Here is an 18,230-nt window from a genome sequence, read left to right on the forward strand (position 1 = left end):
CTTACCTGGGGTTTAGTCTTTTTTCAATTGACTACTTCTTGTAATTGTGGGTATTAGGCCCGCGGGTGCGTCAATGCTAAACTTTATTGCGTCATTCTTGGCGCGAACATTTTTTTTTGCCGCGAAAAAGTACGTTTATGACGCAACTTCGTCATTTCCGACGCCGAGACCTTTCACACGGCAGCGTCATTAGTGACGCAAGTGTGTCATTTCCGGTCATTTTTGGCGCCACAAAAGACTTTACGTTACGTTGTGCGTCATACTTGGCGCCAAATTTTTTTCATTATTTCAATACCCCTTGTTTGTTTGCCTCTTGCTTTTTGCTTTCAGAGGCCTATGCTATTGCATTTTTTCCCATTCCTGAAACTGTCATATAAGGAAATAGATAATTTTGCTTTATATGTTGTTTTTTTTCTCTTACATTGTGCAAGATGTCTGATCCTGCCTCAGAAGTTTCTGCTGGAACATTGCTGCCTGACATCGGTTCTACCAAAGCTAAGTGCATTTGTTGTAAAGTTGTAGAAATTATTCCACCGAATGTCATTTGTAATAGTTGTCATGAAAAACTTTTGCAGATAGTGTTTCCATCAGTAATAGTACATTGCCAGTTGCAGTTCCTTCAACTTCTAATGTGCATGATATACCTGTAAATTTTAAAGAATTTGTTTCTGATTCTATTATGAAGGCTTTGTCTGCATTTCCACCTTCTAATAAACGTAAAAGGTCTTTTAAAACTTCTCATTTAGCTGATGAAATTTCAAATGACCAACAACATAATTATTAATCTTCTTCTGATGAGGATCTATCTGAAACAGAAGATCCTTCTTCAGACACTGACAAATCTACTTATTTATTTAAAATAGAGTATATGCGTTCTTTATTAAAAGAAGTGTTAATTACTTTGGATATTGAGGTAACCAGTCCTATTGACGTTCAGTCTAATAAACGTTTTAATGCTGTTTTTAAACCTCCTGTGGTTTCCCCAGGGGTTTTTCCCATTCCTGAGGCTATTTCTGATATGATTTCTAGGGAATGGAATAAGCCAGGTACTTCTTTTATTCCTTCTTCAAGGTTTAAAAAATTGTATCCTTTACCAGCAAAATCTAAAGAGTTTTGGGAAAAAATCCCCAAAGTTGATGGGGCTATTTCTACTCTTGCTAAACGTACCACTATTCCTATGGAAGATAGCACTTCCTTTAAGGATCCTTTAGATAGGAAGCTTGAATCTTATCTAAGGAAGGCCTATTTATATTCAGGTCATCTTCTCAGACCTGCTATTTCTTTGGCTGATGTTGCGGCTGCATCAACTTTCTGGTTGGAAAATTTAGCGCAACATGAATTGGATTCTGACATATCTATCGTTGTTCGCTTACTGCAACATGCTAATCATTTTATTTGTGATGCCATTTTTTATATTATCAAAATTGATGTTAGATCCATGTCTTTAGCTGTTTTCGCTAGAAGAGCTTTGTAGCTTAAATCTTGGAATGCTGATATGACATCTAAATCTAGATTACTATCTCTTTCTTTCCAAGGTAATAATTTATTTGGTTCCCAGTTGGATTCTATTATTTCGACTATCACTGGGGGAAAAGGAGTTTTTTGCCTCAGGATAAAAAACCTAAGGGTAAATCTAAGGCTTCTAACCATTTTCGTTCCTTTCGTCAGAATAAAGAACAAAAACTCAATCCTTCCCCCAAGGAATCTGCTTCCAATTGGAAGCCTTCCTCAAATTAGTATAAATCCAAGCCATTTAGGAAACCAAAGTCAGCCCCTAAATCCGCATGAAGGTGCGGCCCTCATGCCAGCTCAGCTGGTAGGGGGCAGATTAAGGTTTTTCAAGGATTTTTGGATAAAATCTGTCCAAAATCATTGGATTCAGAGCATTGTCTCTCAAGGGTATCGAATAGGATTCAAAGTAAGACCTCCTGTGAGAAGATTTTTTCTCTCACGCATCCCTGTAAATCCAGTAAAAGCTCAGGCTTTTCTGAAGTGTGTTTCAGATCTGTAGTCTTCAGAGGTAATCATGCCAGTTCCTCCTCAGGAACAAGGTTTGGGGTTTTATTCAAACCTAGTCATTGTACCAAAGAAAGAAAATTTATTCAGACCAGTTCTGGATCTAAAAATTTTGAATCGTTATGTAAGAGTACCAACTTTCAAGATAGTGACTATAAGGTCTATTCTGCCTTTTGTTCAGCGAGGACATTATATGTCCACAATAGACTTGCAGGATGCATACCTTCATATTCCGATTCATCCAGAATACTTTCAGTTTCTGAGATTCTCTTTTCTAGACAAGCATTACCAATTTGTTGCTCTTCCATTTGGCCTAGCAACAGCTCCAAGAATCTTTTCAAAGGTTCTGGGTGCCCTACTATCTGTAATCAGAGAACAGGGTATTGCGGTGTTTCCTTATTTGGACGATATCTTGGTACTAGCTCAGTCTTTACATACTGCAGAATCTCACACGAATCAACTAGTGTTGTTTCTTCGGAAACATGGTTGGAGGATCAATTTACCAAAAGGTTTCTTGATTCCTCAGACAAGGGTCACCTTTTTAGGCTTCCAGATAGATTCAGTGTCCATGACTCTGTCTCTAACAGACAAGAGACGTTTAAAATTGGTTGCAGCATGCCGGCACCTTCAGTCTTAGTCATTCCCTTCAGTGGCTATGTGCATGGAAGTTTTAGGTCTCATGACTGCAGCATCGGATGCAATCCCCTTTGCTCGTTTTCACATGAGACCTCTACAGCTTTGTATGCTGAATCAATGGTGCAGGGATTATACAAAGATATCACAATTAATATCCTTGAATCCCAATGTACGACACTCTCTGACATGGTGGATAGATCACCATCATTTGGTTCAAGGGGCTTCTTTTGTTCGCCCAACCTGGACTGTGATCACAACAGATGCAAGTCTTTCAGGTTGGGGAGCTGTTTGGGGATCTCTGACAGCACAAGGGGTTTGGAAATCTCAAGAGGCGAGATTACCAATAAATATTTTAGAACTCCGTGCAATTCTCAGGGCTCTTCAGTTCTGGCCTCTGCTAAAGAGAGAACCATTCATTTGTTTTCAGACAGACAATATCACAACTGTGGCTTATGTCAATCATCAGGGTGGGACTCACAGTCCCCAAGCTATGAAAGAAGTATCTCGGATACTTGCCTGGGCGGAATCCAGCTCCTGTCTAATCTCTGCGGTGCATATCCCAGGCGTAGACAATTGGGAGGCGGATTATCTCAGCTGCCAGACTTTACATCCAGGGGAGTGGTCTCTTCATCCAGATGTGTTTTCTCAGATTGTTCAGATGTGGGGGCTTCCAGAGATAGATCTCATGGCCTCTCATCTAAACAAGAAACTTCCCAGATACCTGTCCAGGTCCAGGGATGTTCAGGCGGAAGCAGTGGATGCGCTGACACTTCCTTTGTGTTATCAACCTGCTTACATCTTCCCGCCTCTAGTTCTCCTTCCAAGAGTGATCTCCAAAATCATCATGGAACAGTCTTTTGTGTTGCTGGTGGCTCCAACATGGCCACACAGGTTTTGGTATGCGGATCTGGTTCGGATGTCCAGTTGCCCGCCTTGGCCACTTCCGTTACGGCCGGACCTACTATCTCAAGGTCCGTTTTTCCATCAGGATCTCAAATCATTAAATTTGAAGGTATGGAAATTGAACGCTTAGTTCTAAGTCATAGAGGTTTCTTTGACTCAGTAATTAATACTATGTTACAAGCTCGTAAATCTGTCTCTAGAAAGATTTATTATAGAGTTTGGAAGACTTACATTTCATGGTGTTCTTCTCATAAATTCTCCTGGCATTCTTTAGAATTCCTAGAATTTTACAGTTCCTTCAGGATGGTTTGGATAAGGGTTTGTCTGCAAGTTCCTTGAAAGGACACATCTCTGCTCTTTCTGTTTTATTTCACAGAAAGATTGCTATACTTCCTGATAGTCACTGTTTTGTACAGGCTTTAGTTCGTATTAAGCCTGTCATTAAATCAATTTCTCCTCCTTGTAGTCTTAAATTTGGTTCTGAAGGCTTTACAGGCTCCTCCATTTGAGCCTATGCATTCTTTGGACATTAAACTACTTTCCTGTAAAGTGTTGTTCCTTTTGGCTATTTCTTCTGCTAGAAGAGTTTCTGAGCTATCTGCTCTTTCTTGTGAGTCTCCTTTTCTAATTTTTCATCAGGATAAGGCAGTTTTGCGGACTTCTTTTCAATTTTTACCTAAGGTTGTGAATTCTAACAACATTAGTAGAGAAATTGTTGTCCCTTCCTTGTGTCCTAATCCTAAGAATTCTTTGGAGAGATCCTTACATTGGGCGCCGTGTATTAAACGGCAGGCGGACAGCTTCTTAACTCGCAAAGCTGTCCGTCTGCTGTCTGTTGATCCGCTTGCCGTATGTATCATTACACACTCATCAGAGTGTGTAATGCCCGCCCCTTCAATCGTGCGACCAATCACGCGACTGAAGGGGCTGTCAATCACCGAGAGCGAGCGTGCTCTTGGTGATTTTGCTTCGCCACCTAAGAGGTGGCGTAGGAAGCAGCGGTCTAATGACCGCTGCTTCTTACATTGCGGGAAGCAGGCTCGCATATGTGAACCTGCCCCGCAAAGGCTCCGGAGCAGCTTTCGCTGCTTCGTACATGGAGCCCATTCTTTGGATGTGGTAAGAGCTTTAAAATATTATGTGGAAGCTACTAAAAATTTCAGGAAGACTTCCAGTCTATTTGTTTTATTTTCTGGTCCTAGGAAAGGTTAGAAGGCTTCTGCTATTTCCTTGGCTTCTTGGTTGAAATTTTTGATTCATCAAGCTTATTTGGAGTCGGGTCAGGCCCCGCCTCAGAGAATTACAGCTCATTCTACTAGATCAGTCTCCACTTCCTGGGCTTTTAAGAATGAAGCTTCAGTTGATCAGATTTGCAAAGCGGCGACTTGGTCCTCTTTGCATACATTTACTAAATTCTACCGTTTTGATGTATTTGCTTCTTCGGAAGCAGTTTTTGGTAGAAAAGTTCTTCAGGCAGCTGTTTCAGTTTGATTCTTCTGCTTTTTGATTTAAGTTTTTTTTCTTTCAAAAATGAAAATAAACTTATTTTTTTGGGTTGTGGATTAATTTTTTCAGCGAAATATGGCTGTTTTTATTTTTATTCCCTCCCTCTCTAGTGACTCTTGAGTGGAAGACTCCACATCTTGGGTATTGATATCCCATATGTCACTATCTCATGGACTCTTGCCAATTACATGAAAGAAAACATAATTTATGTAAGAACTTACCTGATAAATTCATTTCTTTCATATTGGTAAGAGTCCATGAGGCCCACCCTTTTTATGGTGGTTATGATTTTTTGTATAAAGCACAATTATTTCCAAATTTCCTTTGTTGATGCTTTCTACTCCTTTCTTTATCACCCCACTGCTTGGCTATTCGTTAAACTGAATTGTGGGTGTGGTGAGGGGTATATTTATAGGCATTTTGAGGTTTGGGAAACTTTGCCCCTCCTGGTAGGATTGTATATCCCATATGTCACTAGCTCATGGACTCTTGCCAATATGAAAGAAATTAATTTATCAGGGAAGTTCTTACATAAATTATGTTTTTGCGGTCCAATGGATCCCTGAAAGAGGTGCTATCCTCCAAAGGGATGGTAGTGCGTTTGGCAAGAGTGGAAATAGCTCCATCAAAATCAGGTATGGTTTCCCATAATTCCCCATTTGGCTCTGGAACTGGGAACATTCTCTTAAACCTGGAAGAAGGAAGAAATGAAATACCAGGTTTTTTCTATTCCAAATCTGGAACCTGAAATACCTCTGGAATCAAGCTTTAAAAACAACATTTAACTGATTTATAGGCTTGTTTTCAGCAGGTGTTTCCTCGGAAATACCAAGAGTTCTCAGGGTCCTGTTCAACAGGAGACAATTCCCCATCTGAACTGGATGATTTTGAGTCCTCAGAGTCAGAGCTCTGAAACAGGACAGGACTTTATGGGAAGAAGTTTGTATGTTCACATCAAGAGAGTGAGGAAAATCCCCACATTTGCGTTTACACTTACTTGGTTTGGGGATAGCCTTCAAATATTCAGCCATAGCCCTGTGTAAATTAATTTTAAACTCAGGAGTAAAGTGAGTAGAGTCTCCCTGAGTAATATATACAGGAATAGGACATAATTCCTTAGAGAACGTAGAGGGGAGTGGATGATTTGCATGAAGAAATTGAGGTACACAACTGGCACACTGAAACATATTTACAAAACAAACACAAAAAAGTACAGGGAGAGGCATCAGTAGAATCCTCTTCCATAGTGACTGACAGTTTCAGTGGGCACAGATTCACTGGGTTTCATGATGAGAAAAAACTCACAAGTATGAAACAACACACATACACTGATGAAATATAGTGGTACACTAGCCAATTTACACCCCTGCACAATATCTAAAGGGTAAGGTAATACATAGGCCCTATAATTCATCGACTGAAAAATGCGCCCTAGTGACCCCTGGCAGCTCCTGAGTGGGTACTCACCCCCTCCAGTGACAGGATCCCAATTTGTGGAAGATCTCTGAAGAAAATGCAGACAGATGCTTAGAAGGTCTTTTCCTCCCCAGCTGCAGCTTCAGACTTAGGATAAAAAGACTTGGAAGCTGAGGGAGCGGAACATTTCCATGACTCAGAGAAGCTAAAAATAGTTTTAAAAAAGTAGTTTTCCCTGCCTTTGTTAAGAAAAGTAGTTTTAACCCCTTAATGACCACAATGTACCCTGTATGTCACTGGTCGTTAAGGGTTTTTTCAGGACATAATAGCACAAGTCTAGCAAGAACACGCTATTAATTCCCTCCCTCCAGCAGGCTTTGTGGAATAGAGCAGTCTCAACGCTGGTGGCAAGACCGCGCTATAAAACAATCAAGTCCCAAAAAAAGGCCAGCGACATACAGGGTACGTCGCTGGTCCTTAAGGGGTTAACTAATAAAGTGTGAAACATGCCCCAAAAAGACTTCCATCCTGCTGCACAAGTTAACCAGATGCTCCGAGAGGTTTTCTTAAAGGGCCTTACACCTATTTTATTTAAAAGCTAAAAAGAGAGTCCCAGAGCTGCAAAGGGGTCCAAAAGGGTGTCAGTGGTCGAGAGCAGTTAATTTGCAGTTTTAAGCAAAAAACAGAATTTATGTTTACCTGATAAATTACTTTCTCCAACGGTGTGTCCGGTCCACGGCGTCATCCTTACTTGTGGGATATTCTCTTCCCCAACAGGAAATGGCAAAGAGCCCAGCAAAGCTGGTCACATGATCCCTCCTAGGCTCCGCCTTCCCCAGTCATTCGACCGACGTAAAGGAGGAATATTTGCATAGGAGAAATCATATGATACCGTGGTGACTGTAGTTAGAGAAATTAAATCATCAGACCTGATTAAAAACCAGGGCGGGCCGTGGACCGGACACACCGTTGGAGAAAGTAATTTATCAGGTAAACATAAATTCTGTTTTCTCCAACATAGGTGTGTCCGGTCCACGGCGTCATCCTTACTTGTGGGAACCAATACCAAAGCTTTAGGACACGGATGATGGGAGGGAGCAAATCAGGTCACCTAGATGGAAGGCACCACGGTCTGCAAAACCTTTCTCCCAAAAATAGCCTCAGAAGAAGCAAAAGTATCAAATTTGTAAAATTTGGTAAAAGTGTGCAGTGAAGACCAAGTCGCTGCCTTACATATCTGATCAACAGAAGCCTCGTTCTTGAAGGCCCATGTGGAAGCCACAGCCCTAGTGGAATGAGCTGTGATTCTTTCAGGAGGCTGCCGTCCGGCAGTCTTATAAGCCAATCTGATGATGCTTTTAAGCCAAAAAGAGAGAGAGGTAGAAGTTGCTTTTTGACCTCTCCTTTTACCAGAATAAACAACAAACAAGGAAGATGTTTGTCTGAAATCCTTTGTAGCCTCTAAATAGAATTTTAGAGCACGAACTACATCCAAATTGTGCAACAAACGTTCCTTCTTTGAAACTGGATTCGGACACAAAGAAGGCACAACTATCTCCTGGTTAATATTTTTGTTAGAAACAACTTTCGGAAGAAAACCAGGTTTAGTACGCAAAACCACCTTATCTGCATGGAACACCAGATAAGGAGGAGAACACTGCAGAGCAGATAACTCTGAAACTCTTCTAGCAGAAGAAATTGCAACCAAAAACAAAACTTTCCAAGATAATAACTTAATATCTACGGAATGTAAGGGTTCAAACGGAACCCCTTGAAGAACTGAAAGAACTAAATTGAGACTCCAAGGAGGAGTCAAAGGTTTGTAAACAGGCTTGATTCTAACCAGAGCCTGAACAAAAGCCTGAACATCTGGCACAGCCGCCAGCTTCTTGTGAAGTAAAACAGATAAAGCAGAAATCTGTCCCTTCAAAGAACTTGCAGATAATCCTTTCTCCAAACCCTCTTGTAGAAAGGATAGAATCTTAGGAATTTTTACCCTGTTCCATGGGAATCCTTTCGATTCGCACCAACAGATATATTTCTTCCATACTTTATGGTAAATTTTCCTAGTTACAGGCTTTCTAGCCTGAATAAGAGTATCAATGACAGAATCTGAGAACCCACGCTTTGATAAAATCAAGCGTTCAATCTCCAAGCAGTCAATTGGAGTGATGCCAGATTCGGATGTTCGAATGGACCTTGAACAAGAAGGTCCCGTCTCAAAGGTAGCTTCCATGGTAGAGCCGATGACATATTCACCAGGTCTGCATACCAAGTTCTGCGTGGCCACGCAGGAGCTATCAAGATCACCGAAGCCCTCTCTTGATTGATCCTGGCTACCAGCCTGGGAATGAGAGGAAACGGTGGGAACACATAAGCTAGGTTGAAAGTCCAGGGCGCTACTAGTGCATCTACTAGAGTCGCCTTGGGATCCCTGGATCTGGACCCGTAGCAAGGAACCTTGAAGTTCTGACGAGACGCCATCAGATCCATGTCTGGAGTGCCCCATAATTGAGTTATTTGGGCAAAGATTTCCGGATGGAGTTCCCACTCCCCCGGATGAAATGTCTGACGACTCAGAAAATCCGCTTCCCAATTTTCCACTCCTGGGATGTGGATTGCAGACAAGTGGCAGGAGTGAAGCTCCGCCCATTGAATTACTTTGGTCACTTCTTCCATCGCCAGGGAACTCCTTGTTCCCCCCTGATGGTTGATATATGCAACAGTCGTCATGTTGTCTGATTGAAACCTTATGAATTTGGCCTTTGCTAGTTGAGGCCAAGCCTTGAGAGCATTGAATATCGCTCTCAGTTCCAGAATGTTTATCGGGAGAAGAGATTCTTCCCGAGACCATAGACCCTGAGCCTTCAGGTGTTTCCAGACCGCGCCCCAGCCCACCAGGCTGGCGTCGGTCGTTACAATGACCCACTCTGGTCTTCTGAAGCTCATCCCTTGGGACAGGTTGTCCAGGGTCAGCCACCAACGGAGTGAATCTCTGGTCCTCTGATCTACTTGGATCGTATAATCCCCATTCCACTGTCTGAGCATGCACAGTTGTAATGGTCTTAGATGAATTCGCGCAAAAGGAACTATGTCCATTGCCGCAACCATCAAACCTATTACTTCCATGCACTGCGCTATGGAAGGAAGAAGAACAGAATGAAGTGCTTGACAAGAGCTTAGAAGTTTTGATTTTCTGGCTTCTGTCAGAAAAATCTTCATTTCCAAGGAGTCTATTATTGTTCCCAAGAAGGGAACTCTTGTTGACGGGAATAGAGAACTTTTTTCTACGTTCACTTTCCACCCGTGAGATCTGAGAAAGGCTAGGACAATGTCCGTATGAGCCTTTGCTTGTGGTAGAGACGACGCTTGAATCAGTATGTCGTCCAAGTAGGGTACTACTGCAATGCCCCTTGGCCTTAGCACCGCTAGAAGGGACCCTAGTACCTTTGTGAAAATTCTTGGAGCAGTGGCTAGTCCGAATGGAAGTGCCACAAACTGGTAATGCTTGTCCAGAAAGGCGAATCTTAGGAACCGATGATGTTCCTTGTGGATAGGAATATGTAGATACGCATCCTATAAATACACCGTGGTCATGAATTGACCTTCCTGGATGGTAGGAAGAATTGTCCGAATGGTTTCCATCTTGAACGATGGGACCTTGAGAAATTTGTTTAGGATCTTGAGATCCAAAATTGGCCTGAATGTTCCCTCTTTTTTGGGAACTATGAACAGATTGGAGTAAAACCCCATCCCTTGTTCTCCTAATGGAACAGGATGAATCACTCCCATTTTTAACAGGTCTTCTACACAATGTAAGAATGCCTGTCTTTTTATTTGGTCTGAAGACAATTGAGACCTGTGGAACCTTCCCCTTGGGGGTAGTTCCTTGAATTCCAGGAGATAACCTTGAGAAACTATTTCTAGCGCCCAAGGATCCTGAACATCGCTTGCCCAAGCCTGAGCGAAGAGAGAGAGTCTGCCCCCCACCAGATCCGGTCCCGGATCGGGGGCCAGCATCTCATGCTGTCTTGGTAGCGGTAGCGGGCTTCTTGGCCTGCTTACCTTTGTTCCAGCCTTGCATCGGTCTCCAGGCTGGCTTGGTTTGAGAAGAATTACCCTCTTGCTTAGAGGATGTAGAATTTGAGGCTGGTCCGTTTCTGCGAAAGGGACGAAAATTAGTTTTATTTTTAGCCTTAAAAGACCTATCCTGAGGAAGGGCGTGGCCCTTTCCCCCAGTGATGTCTGAAATAATCTCTTTCAAGTCAGGGCCAAACAGCGTTTTCCCCTTGAAAGGGATGTTAAGCAATCTGTTCTTGGAGGACACATCCGCTGACCAAGACTTCAGCCAAAGCGCTCTGCGCGCCACAATAGCAAAACCTGAATTTTTCGCCGCTAATCTAGCTAATTGCAAAGTGGCGTCTAAGGTAAAAGAGTTAGCCAACTTAAGTGCTTGAACTCTGTCCATAACCTCCTCATAAGAGGATGCTTGATTGAGCGACTTTTCTAGTTCCTCGAACCAGAAACACGCTGCTGTAGTGACAGGAACAATGCATGAAATTGGTTGTAGAAGGTAACCTTGCTGAACAAACATCTTTTTAAGCAAACCCTCTAATTTTTTATCCATAGGATCTTTGAAAGCACAACTATCTTCTATAGGGATAGTGGTGCGTTTGTTTAGAGTAGAAACCGCCCCCTCGACCTTGGGGACTGTCTGCCATAAGTCCTTCCTGGGGTCGACCATAGGAAATAATTTCTTAAATATAGGGGGAGGGACAAAAGGTATGCCGGGCCTTTCCCATTCTTTATTTACAATGTCCGCCACCCGCTTGGGTATAGGAAAAGCTTCGGGGGGCACCGGGACCTCTAGGAACCTGTCCATCTTACATAATTTCTCTGGAATGACCAAATTGTCACAATCATCCAGAGTAGATAACACCTCCTTAAGCAGAGCGCGGAGATGTTCCAATTTAAATTTAAATGTAATAACGTCAGGTTCAGCTTGTTGAGAAATTTTTCCTGAATCTGAAATTTCTCCCTCAGACAAAACCTCCCTAGCCCCTTCAGACTGGTGTAAGGGCATGTCAGAACCATTATCATCAGCGACCTCATGCTCTTCAGTATCTAAAACAGAGCAGTCGCGCTTTCGCTGATAGGTGGGCATTTTGGCTAAAATGTTTTTAATAGAATTATCCATTACAGCCGTTAATTGTTGCATAGTAAGGAGGATTGGCGCACTAGATTCACTAGGGACCTCCTGAGTGGGCAAGACTGGTGTAGACATAGAAGGAGATGATGCAGTACCATGCTTACTCCCCTCACTTAAGGAATCATTTTGGGCAACATTATTATCAGTGGCATCATTGTCCCTACTTTGTTTGTCACATTCAACACATATATTTAAATGGAGAGGAACCTTGGCTTCCGAACATACAGAACATCGTCTATCTGATAGTTCAGACATGTTAATAGGCATAAACTTGATAACAAAGCACAAAAAACGTTTTAAAATAAAACCGTTACTGTCTCTTTAAATTTTAAACTGAACACACTTTTTTACTGAATATACGCAAAAGTATGAAGGAAATGTTCAAAATTCACCAAAATTTCACCACAGTGTCATAAAGCCTTAAAAGTATTGCACACCAAATTTGAAAGCTTTAACTCTTAAAATAACGGAACCGGAGCCGTTTTTACATTTAACCCCTATACAGTCCCTGGTATCTGCTTTGCTGAGACCCAACCAAGCCCAGAGGGGAATACGATACCAAATGACGCCTTCAATAAGCTTTTTCAGTGGGTCTGAGCTCCTCACACATGCATCTGCATGCCTTGCTTCTCAAAAACAACTGCGCATTAGTGGCGCGAAAATGAGGCTCTGCCTATGACTAGAAAAGGCCCCCAGTGAAAAAGGTGTCCAATACAGTGCCTGCCGTTTTTTTTAATAAAATTCCCAAGATTAAAATAACTCTCCAAAGTTATAAACCATTAAATATGCTTATAAAGTAATCGTTTTGGCCCAGAAAAATGTCTACCAGTCTTTAAAGCCCTTGTGAAGCCCTTTTATTCTTATATTGAAAATTAAGAAAATGGCTTACCGGATCCCATAGGGAAAATGACAGCTTCCAGCATTACCAAGTCTTGTTAGAAATGTGTCATACCTCAAGCAGCCAAAGTCTGCTCACTGTTTCCCCCAACTGAAGTTAATTCCTCTCAACAGTCCTGTGTGGAAACAGCCATCGATTTTAGTAACGGTTGCTAAAATCATTTTCCTCTTACAAACAGAAATCTTCATCTCTTTTCTGTTTCAGAGTAAATAGTACATACCAGCACTATTTTAAAATAACAAACTCTTGATAGAAGAATAAAAACTACATTTAAACACCAAAAAACTCTGAGCCATCTCCGTGGAGATGTTGCCTGTGCAACGGCAAAGAGAATGACTGGGGAAGGCGGAGCCTAGGAGGGATCATGTGACCAGCTTTGCTGGGCTCTTTGCCATTTCCTGTTGGGGAAGAGAATATCCCACAAGTAAGGATGACGCCGTGGACCGGACACACCTATGTTGGAGAAAAGTGTGTTAGTGGGAGAGCAGGCTAACTCTCCTAGATAAGCTGTATCTATATCAAAGTACCTTTTAATAGCCTATGGGCTGTTTCTGTGTTGTGGTAAGTGGATTACCTGAAGTTGTACGCCATCAACCAGCTTACCAGTCACCAAACCGCATTAGTATCCAGTAGAGTGCACATCCAGTGCTTATACATGTATAGCAGAGGATAGCTCAGAAAATACCGTTATCCCACTGGGGGAGGCTGAGGGACAAATCCTGCAGCGCCTGAGGGTAGCTCTGCACATAACAAGGGTACTCATATCTCCCTGTATCATTCAGCTTGCTGGAAACCTCTTTTGTCTTCTTTGTGATATGTCCCAGGGATATGGGTCTCCCAAACATTAATCCATAAACAAGTAACTTTAACACCTCTATTCTCAACCTTATCCTGGAGGCAAATAACAAAACTGAGAGATGAGGAAATGTAAGCTTTTGTGTGGGTTCTTGGCCTCCTCCTAGTGGCGGGAATTATATCCCACATGTTATGGAGCCTTATGGACCATCATCTTTTTACGAATAAAGTATACATATACTCATGCAGAAATTCTAGTCTACACCATAAGGAGGAAATTCAATTTGTATACTGTGCATTTTAAGGGACAAAAAAGGTAAAACAATTAAAATGCTCTAATGTGTTTGTTATATACAAGCAGTAGTGTAATAATAATATGCTCTGTGTGCTTAATCCCTGCAAAGGTGTTAAACATACAAAAAAAGTCAGCTCAAGAGTAGCAATGCACTACTGGGAGCTAGAACAAATCTGGTGAGCCAATCACAAGAGTCATATGTGTGCAGCTACCAATCACCAGCTATCTCCCAATAGTGCATTTCTGTTCCAGAACTTACCTAGGTATCCTTTTCAACAAAGGATGCCAAGCCAATTAAAGAACAGAAGTAAATTGAAAAGTATATTAAAATTACATATTCCATATCAACCATGAAAGTTTGATTTGGACTTTCATGTCCTCTTAACGTATTTAACCCCTTAAAGGGACACTGAACCCAATTTTTTTCTTTTGTGATTCAGATAGAGCATGCAATTTTAAGCAACTTTCTAATTTACTCATATTGTCAAATATTCTTCCTTCTCTTGGTATCTTTATTTGAAATGCAAGGATGTAAGTTTAGATGCCGGCCCATTATTGGTGAATAACCTGGGTTATTCTTGCTGATTGGTGGATAAATTAATCCACTAATAAAAAAGAGCTGTCCAGAGTCCTGAAACAAAAAAGAAGCTTAGATGCATTCTTTTTCAAATAAAGATAGCAAGTGAATGAAGAAAAAGTGATAATAAGAGTAAATTAGAAAGTTGCTTAAAATTGCATGCTCTATCTGAATAACGAATGAAAAAATTTGGGTTTAGTGTCCCTTTAAGGACCGGGCATTTCAGACAAAAACTTCCCCAAAAGACCAGAGCATTTTTAGCATTTTTGCAATCACTACATTTAAACAGAAATAGAGAAAAATAGTGAAATAGAGAAAAAATTAATATATTTACCTATCAAAACAATTATTTTTTTTAGTAGACAACCCAAAGTATTGATCTAGGCCCATTTTGGTATATTTCATGCCACCATTTCACCGCCAAATGCGATCAAATAAAAAAAATTGTTAACTTCACAATTTTAGGTTTCTCACTGAAATTATTTACAAACAGCTTGTGCAATCAAGGCACAAATGGTTGTAAATGCTTCTCTGGGATCCTCTTTGTTCAGAAATAGCAGTAATATATGACTTGGTAATTAGAAGGCAGCTAAATACCGCTGTGTACCACACTTGTATTATACCCAGCAGTGAAGGGGTTAATTAGGTAGCTTGTAGGGTTAATTTTAGCTTTAGTGTAGAGATCAGCCTCCCACCGGACACATCTCACCCCCTGATCACTCCCTGGCCCCTCTCAAACAGCTCTCTTCCCTCCCCCACCCCACGATTGTCAGCCCCCATCTTAAAGTGAATGTCAATTTTTAAGCTAAAGTGCCCGTTTTTTAAAAATTCGATTAAAAACAGGGGCACTTTAATTTATCAAAATTTACATTTCACTCCTGTTGAGAAAAAAAAAAAAAAAAACTTACCTTTTAATCTTCACAGCAGCTCCAGCTTCCTCCGGTCGTTGCAAGCCATTTCTGACGTCAGAAATGATGGATAGGTCATCCTTCAATCACGGCTCCCCCCCCCCCCCCCGGGGGAATCAGTGTCTGATTCAACGCCGTGATTGGAGGAAGCCGGATTCCTCATTTTAGACCCAGGAAGAGGCTTTGCGACGGGCGGAGGAAGCTGGAGCTGCTGTGAAGATTAAAAGGTAAGTTTTTTTCTCAACAGGAGTGAAATGTAAATTTTGATGAATTAAAGTGCCCCTGTTTTTAATCGAATTTTTAAAAAACGGGCACTTTAGCATCAAAATTGACATTCACTTTAAGTTTTGACCAGTACTAAAATAAAAGGCTGCTTTTAATATATATATATATATATATATATATATACTTATACTTATACAATGCAAAAGGGGTACCAGCACACACTTTACTGAATGTTCATCAACCGGGGTTCACTTCAAATAAATCATATAGAAAATAGGCAATGGGAAGGCCCTCACCGTAATAACAAGGATTCTTTATTCACAAGTTAACGTTTTCGGGGTTGCCCCCCGTCCTCAGACCAACAGAACAAACACACCACTCACCTATTTAAAAGAAAACCCATCACCGTGTAATTGCAATCAGCTGAGCCCCTGCACGTCTGTCACGCACTACAGTGCATGCGCAAACCCACAACAGAGCACAGCTGAGAACAAACCAAGCCTCTAACAACACCATCACCATAGTAACATCTTAACACCACCGTGATGCTTTTTGAAACCACCGTGATACTTTTCTAAAAATTAAAAACGAACATAGCCGCCAAACATACACAACCATTCTCTATGCCTGCAATAATTGCAGTACCTTTAAATATAGAGATCAGCGTGTAATGAGTCAAATGCTTAACTAAGAACTTAGAAGTGCCGGAGCCAGCCAAGCGTTGCCTAGCAACCAAACAATACGGACCCACTCAATTGCGTGTAACACACGCCCACAACTTCACCGTACTCCGCAGTTAGCCGCAATATTTCATACTCCACATCAGAGTTACAATACTAACATACAATACGGATCTACATAATTCCAATTCAACCCCAGACACCACGCTTAAAAGCATAACCATACAACCATCCTCAAGCACATATATCCAATATCATATCAAACTTACCTATACACACAAAATACCCATCCATCCAATCACAACTCTCTAACAACACTTTAGTAAACAATACAAGTTATAAATCAATCACCCCACAACATAAACATACCAAATACGGCACAATATATATTATACCATCTAGAATTAAATACAACATGCCAATGTTGCACAAATGTTTTTTATATCCTCAACACTATATTTGTTAGCAATAGGGTATTCTTCTAGGGTAATTACTACCAACTTATCTTACTTGTCAAATCTGACTTTATGTAATATAACACTCGCCCTTCCACCCTGAGTCATCTCAATATCACCCCTCTAACATACCACTACCACATCCTCTCCCTGACATAAAAAGATCTCAAACTCAGTCACAACACCTCACAAACATGACTCTACCCATACACTACTAGAATAAAAGTCCAACAGTCACAAACTCTAAACCCAACTTTATCAAACTTAACCATAACAATGGCCACTGGCTTCATCACCACACCATCAGGTATTCATACCTGGCCTCTAGTGACATACAAATTTTATTACTTACAACATCCTAAAACTGACACACACTAACCATCCTTCCCACACTACACACACTCACCAAACAACCCATATCCATACCATAAAACCATCACTGCCATACCCACCACACACACATAACCACTTAACTACCATAACTCCCATACACTCTACTACACACCTCATATCAACCCAAACATACCAAACATAGCCTATATATAAAATATAATCATTACACCACACACAACTCCAAAAACAAACCTACTACAACACACACCCTATAACTCGCATAAATCATTTATGTCAAAAATAATCCATATACTGACTCATACACTAACAACAACTAACATCTCAACACTGTTACTGTGCTCTCAAACAGTGACAGGATCATGATACAGCCTCTAAAGGAAGCACTGATAGTCCATGGTCATATTCAGATCCTTTGGATGCATTGTGTCCAGATTATAGATCCATTGCAGCTCTTTCTGCAATAAACGTCTTGACCTGTCACCTCCTCTCTGTGGTGCTGGAACATGGTCGATAATAATGTACCGCAGATCTTGTACACCATGGCCATTTTGGACAAAATGCCTCACCACAGGCTGTTCAGAGTCACCCTCTTGAATGGCATTCCGGATGGCAGATCTATGATTGGCCATCCTAGTTCGAAGGTTATCTTGGGTTTTTCCCACGTAGAACCTGCCACACGGGCAGTGTAGCAGGTACACTACATGGGTAGTGGTGCACGTCACTCTGTGCCGAATAAAGAACTTCTTATTAGTCCAAGGATGAATGAAGCTGGAACTTTGTACCAGACCCCTGCACGTGGTGCACCCGCAGCAATGAAAACAGCCCATCTTCTTTAAACTTAGCCATGTCTGCGGATTGTAGCTGTCCCTATTATCAGGTCGTAAAAGTAGATCTTTCAAGGAACTGCCACATCTAAAGCCAACCATGGGGCTCTCCATGTGCTCAAAGGGAAGTGACCTGTCACTTGCAACAATGTCCCAATACTCCTTCAATGTTGCTGCAAATTTAATTCTTTCAGGTGCAAAAGTGGTACTAAATACCATCCGAGAGGTGCCTTGATCACAATTAATTTTTAACAAAGCTTGGTCTTGGGTCATATGCAGGGCCTCCTGTAATGCCTCATTAGTGTGAATACTTCCATAGCCTCGTTCCCTAAACCGGTTGTGCATCTCATCCAATTGTATGCATTTCTGCTGCTCATCGGTATTGTTTTGCACAACTCGTTTGAACTGTGAGCGGGGGAGTGCTTTTTTCAAGCTCGGTGGATGGCAGCTGGATATTTCTAATAGGGAGTTGCAGTCAGTCGGCTTCTTAAACAAAGTGGTACAAAACATCTGGTTACCCTTAGAAATTCTCA

At 41.4% G+C, this 18,230-nt stretch overlaps 1 protein-coding gene across 1 annotated transcript in view; it reads right to left on the reverse strand.

Moving 5' to 3' along the window:
• TRAF3IP3 (TRAF3 interacting protein 3) overlaps positions 1-18,230 on the reverse strand; it is a gene marked incomplete in the record, with an annotated part of 485,039 nt that overhangs the window by 443,821 nt on the left and 22,988 nt on the right.

The sequence above is a fragment of the Bombina bombina genome, chromosome 3 (assembly GCF_027579735.1).
Source record: "Bombina bombina isolate aBomBom1 chromosome 3, aBomBom1.pri, whole genome shotgun sequence".
In the NCBI taxonomy this organism is placed as follows: Eukaryota; Metazoa; Chordata; class Amphibia; order Anura; family Bombinatoridae; genus Bombina; species Bombina bombina.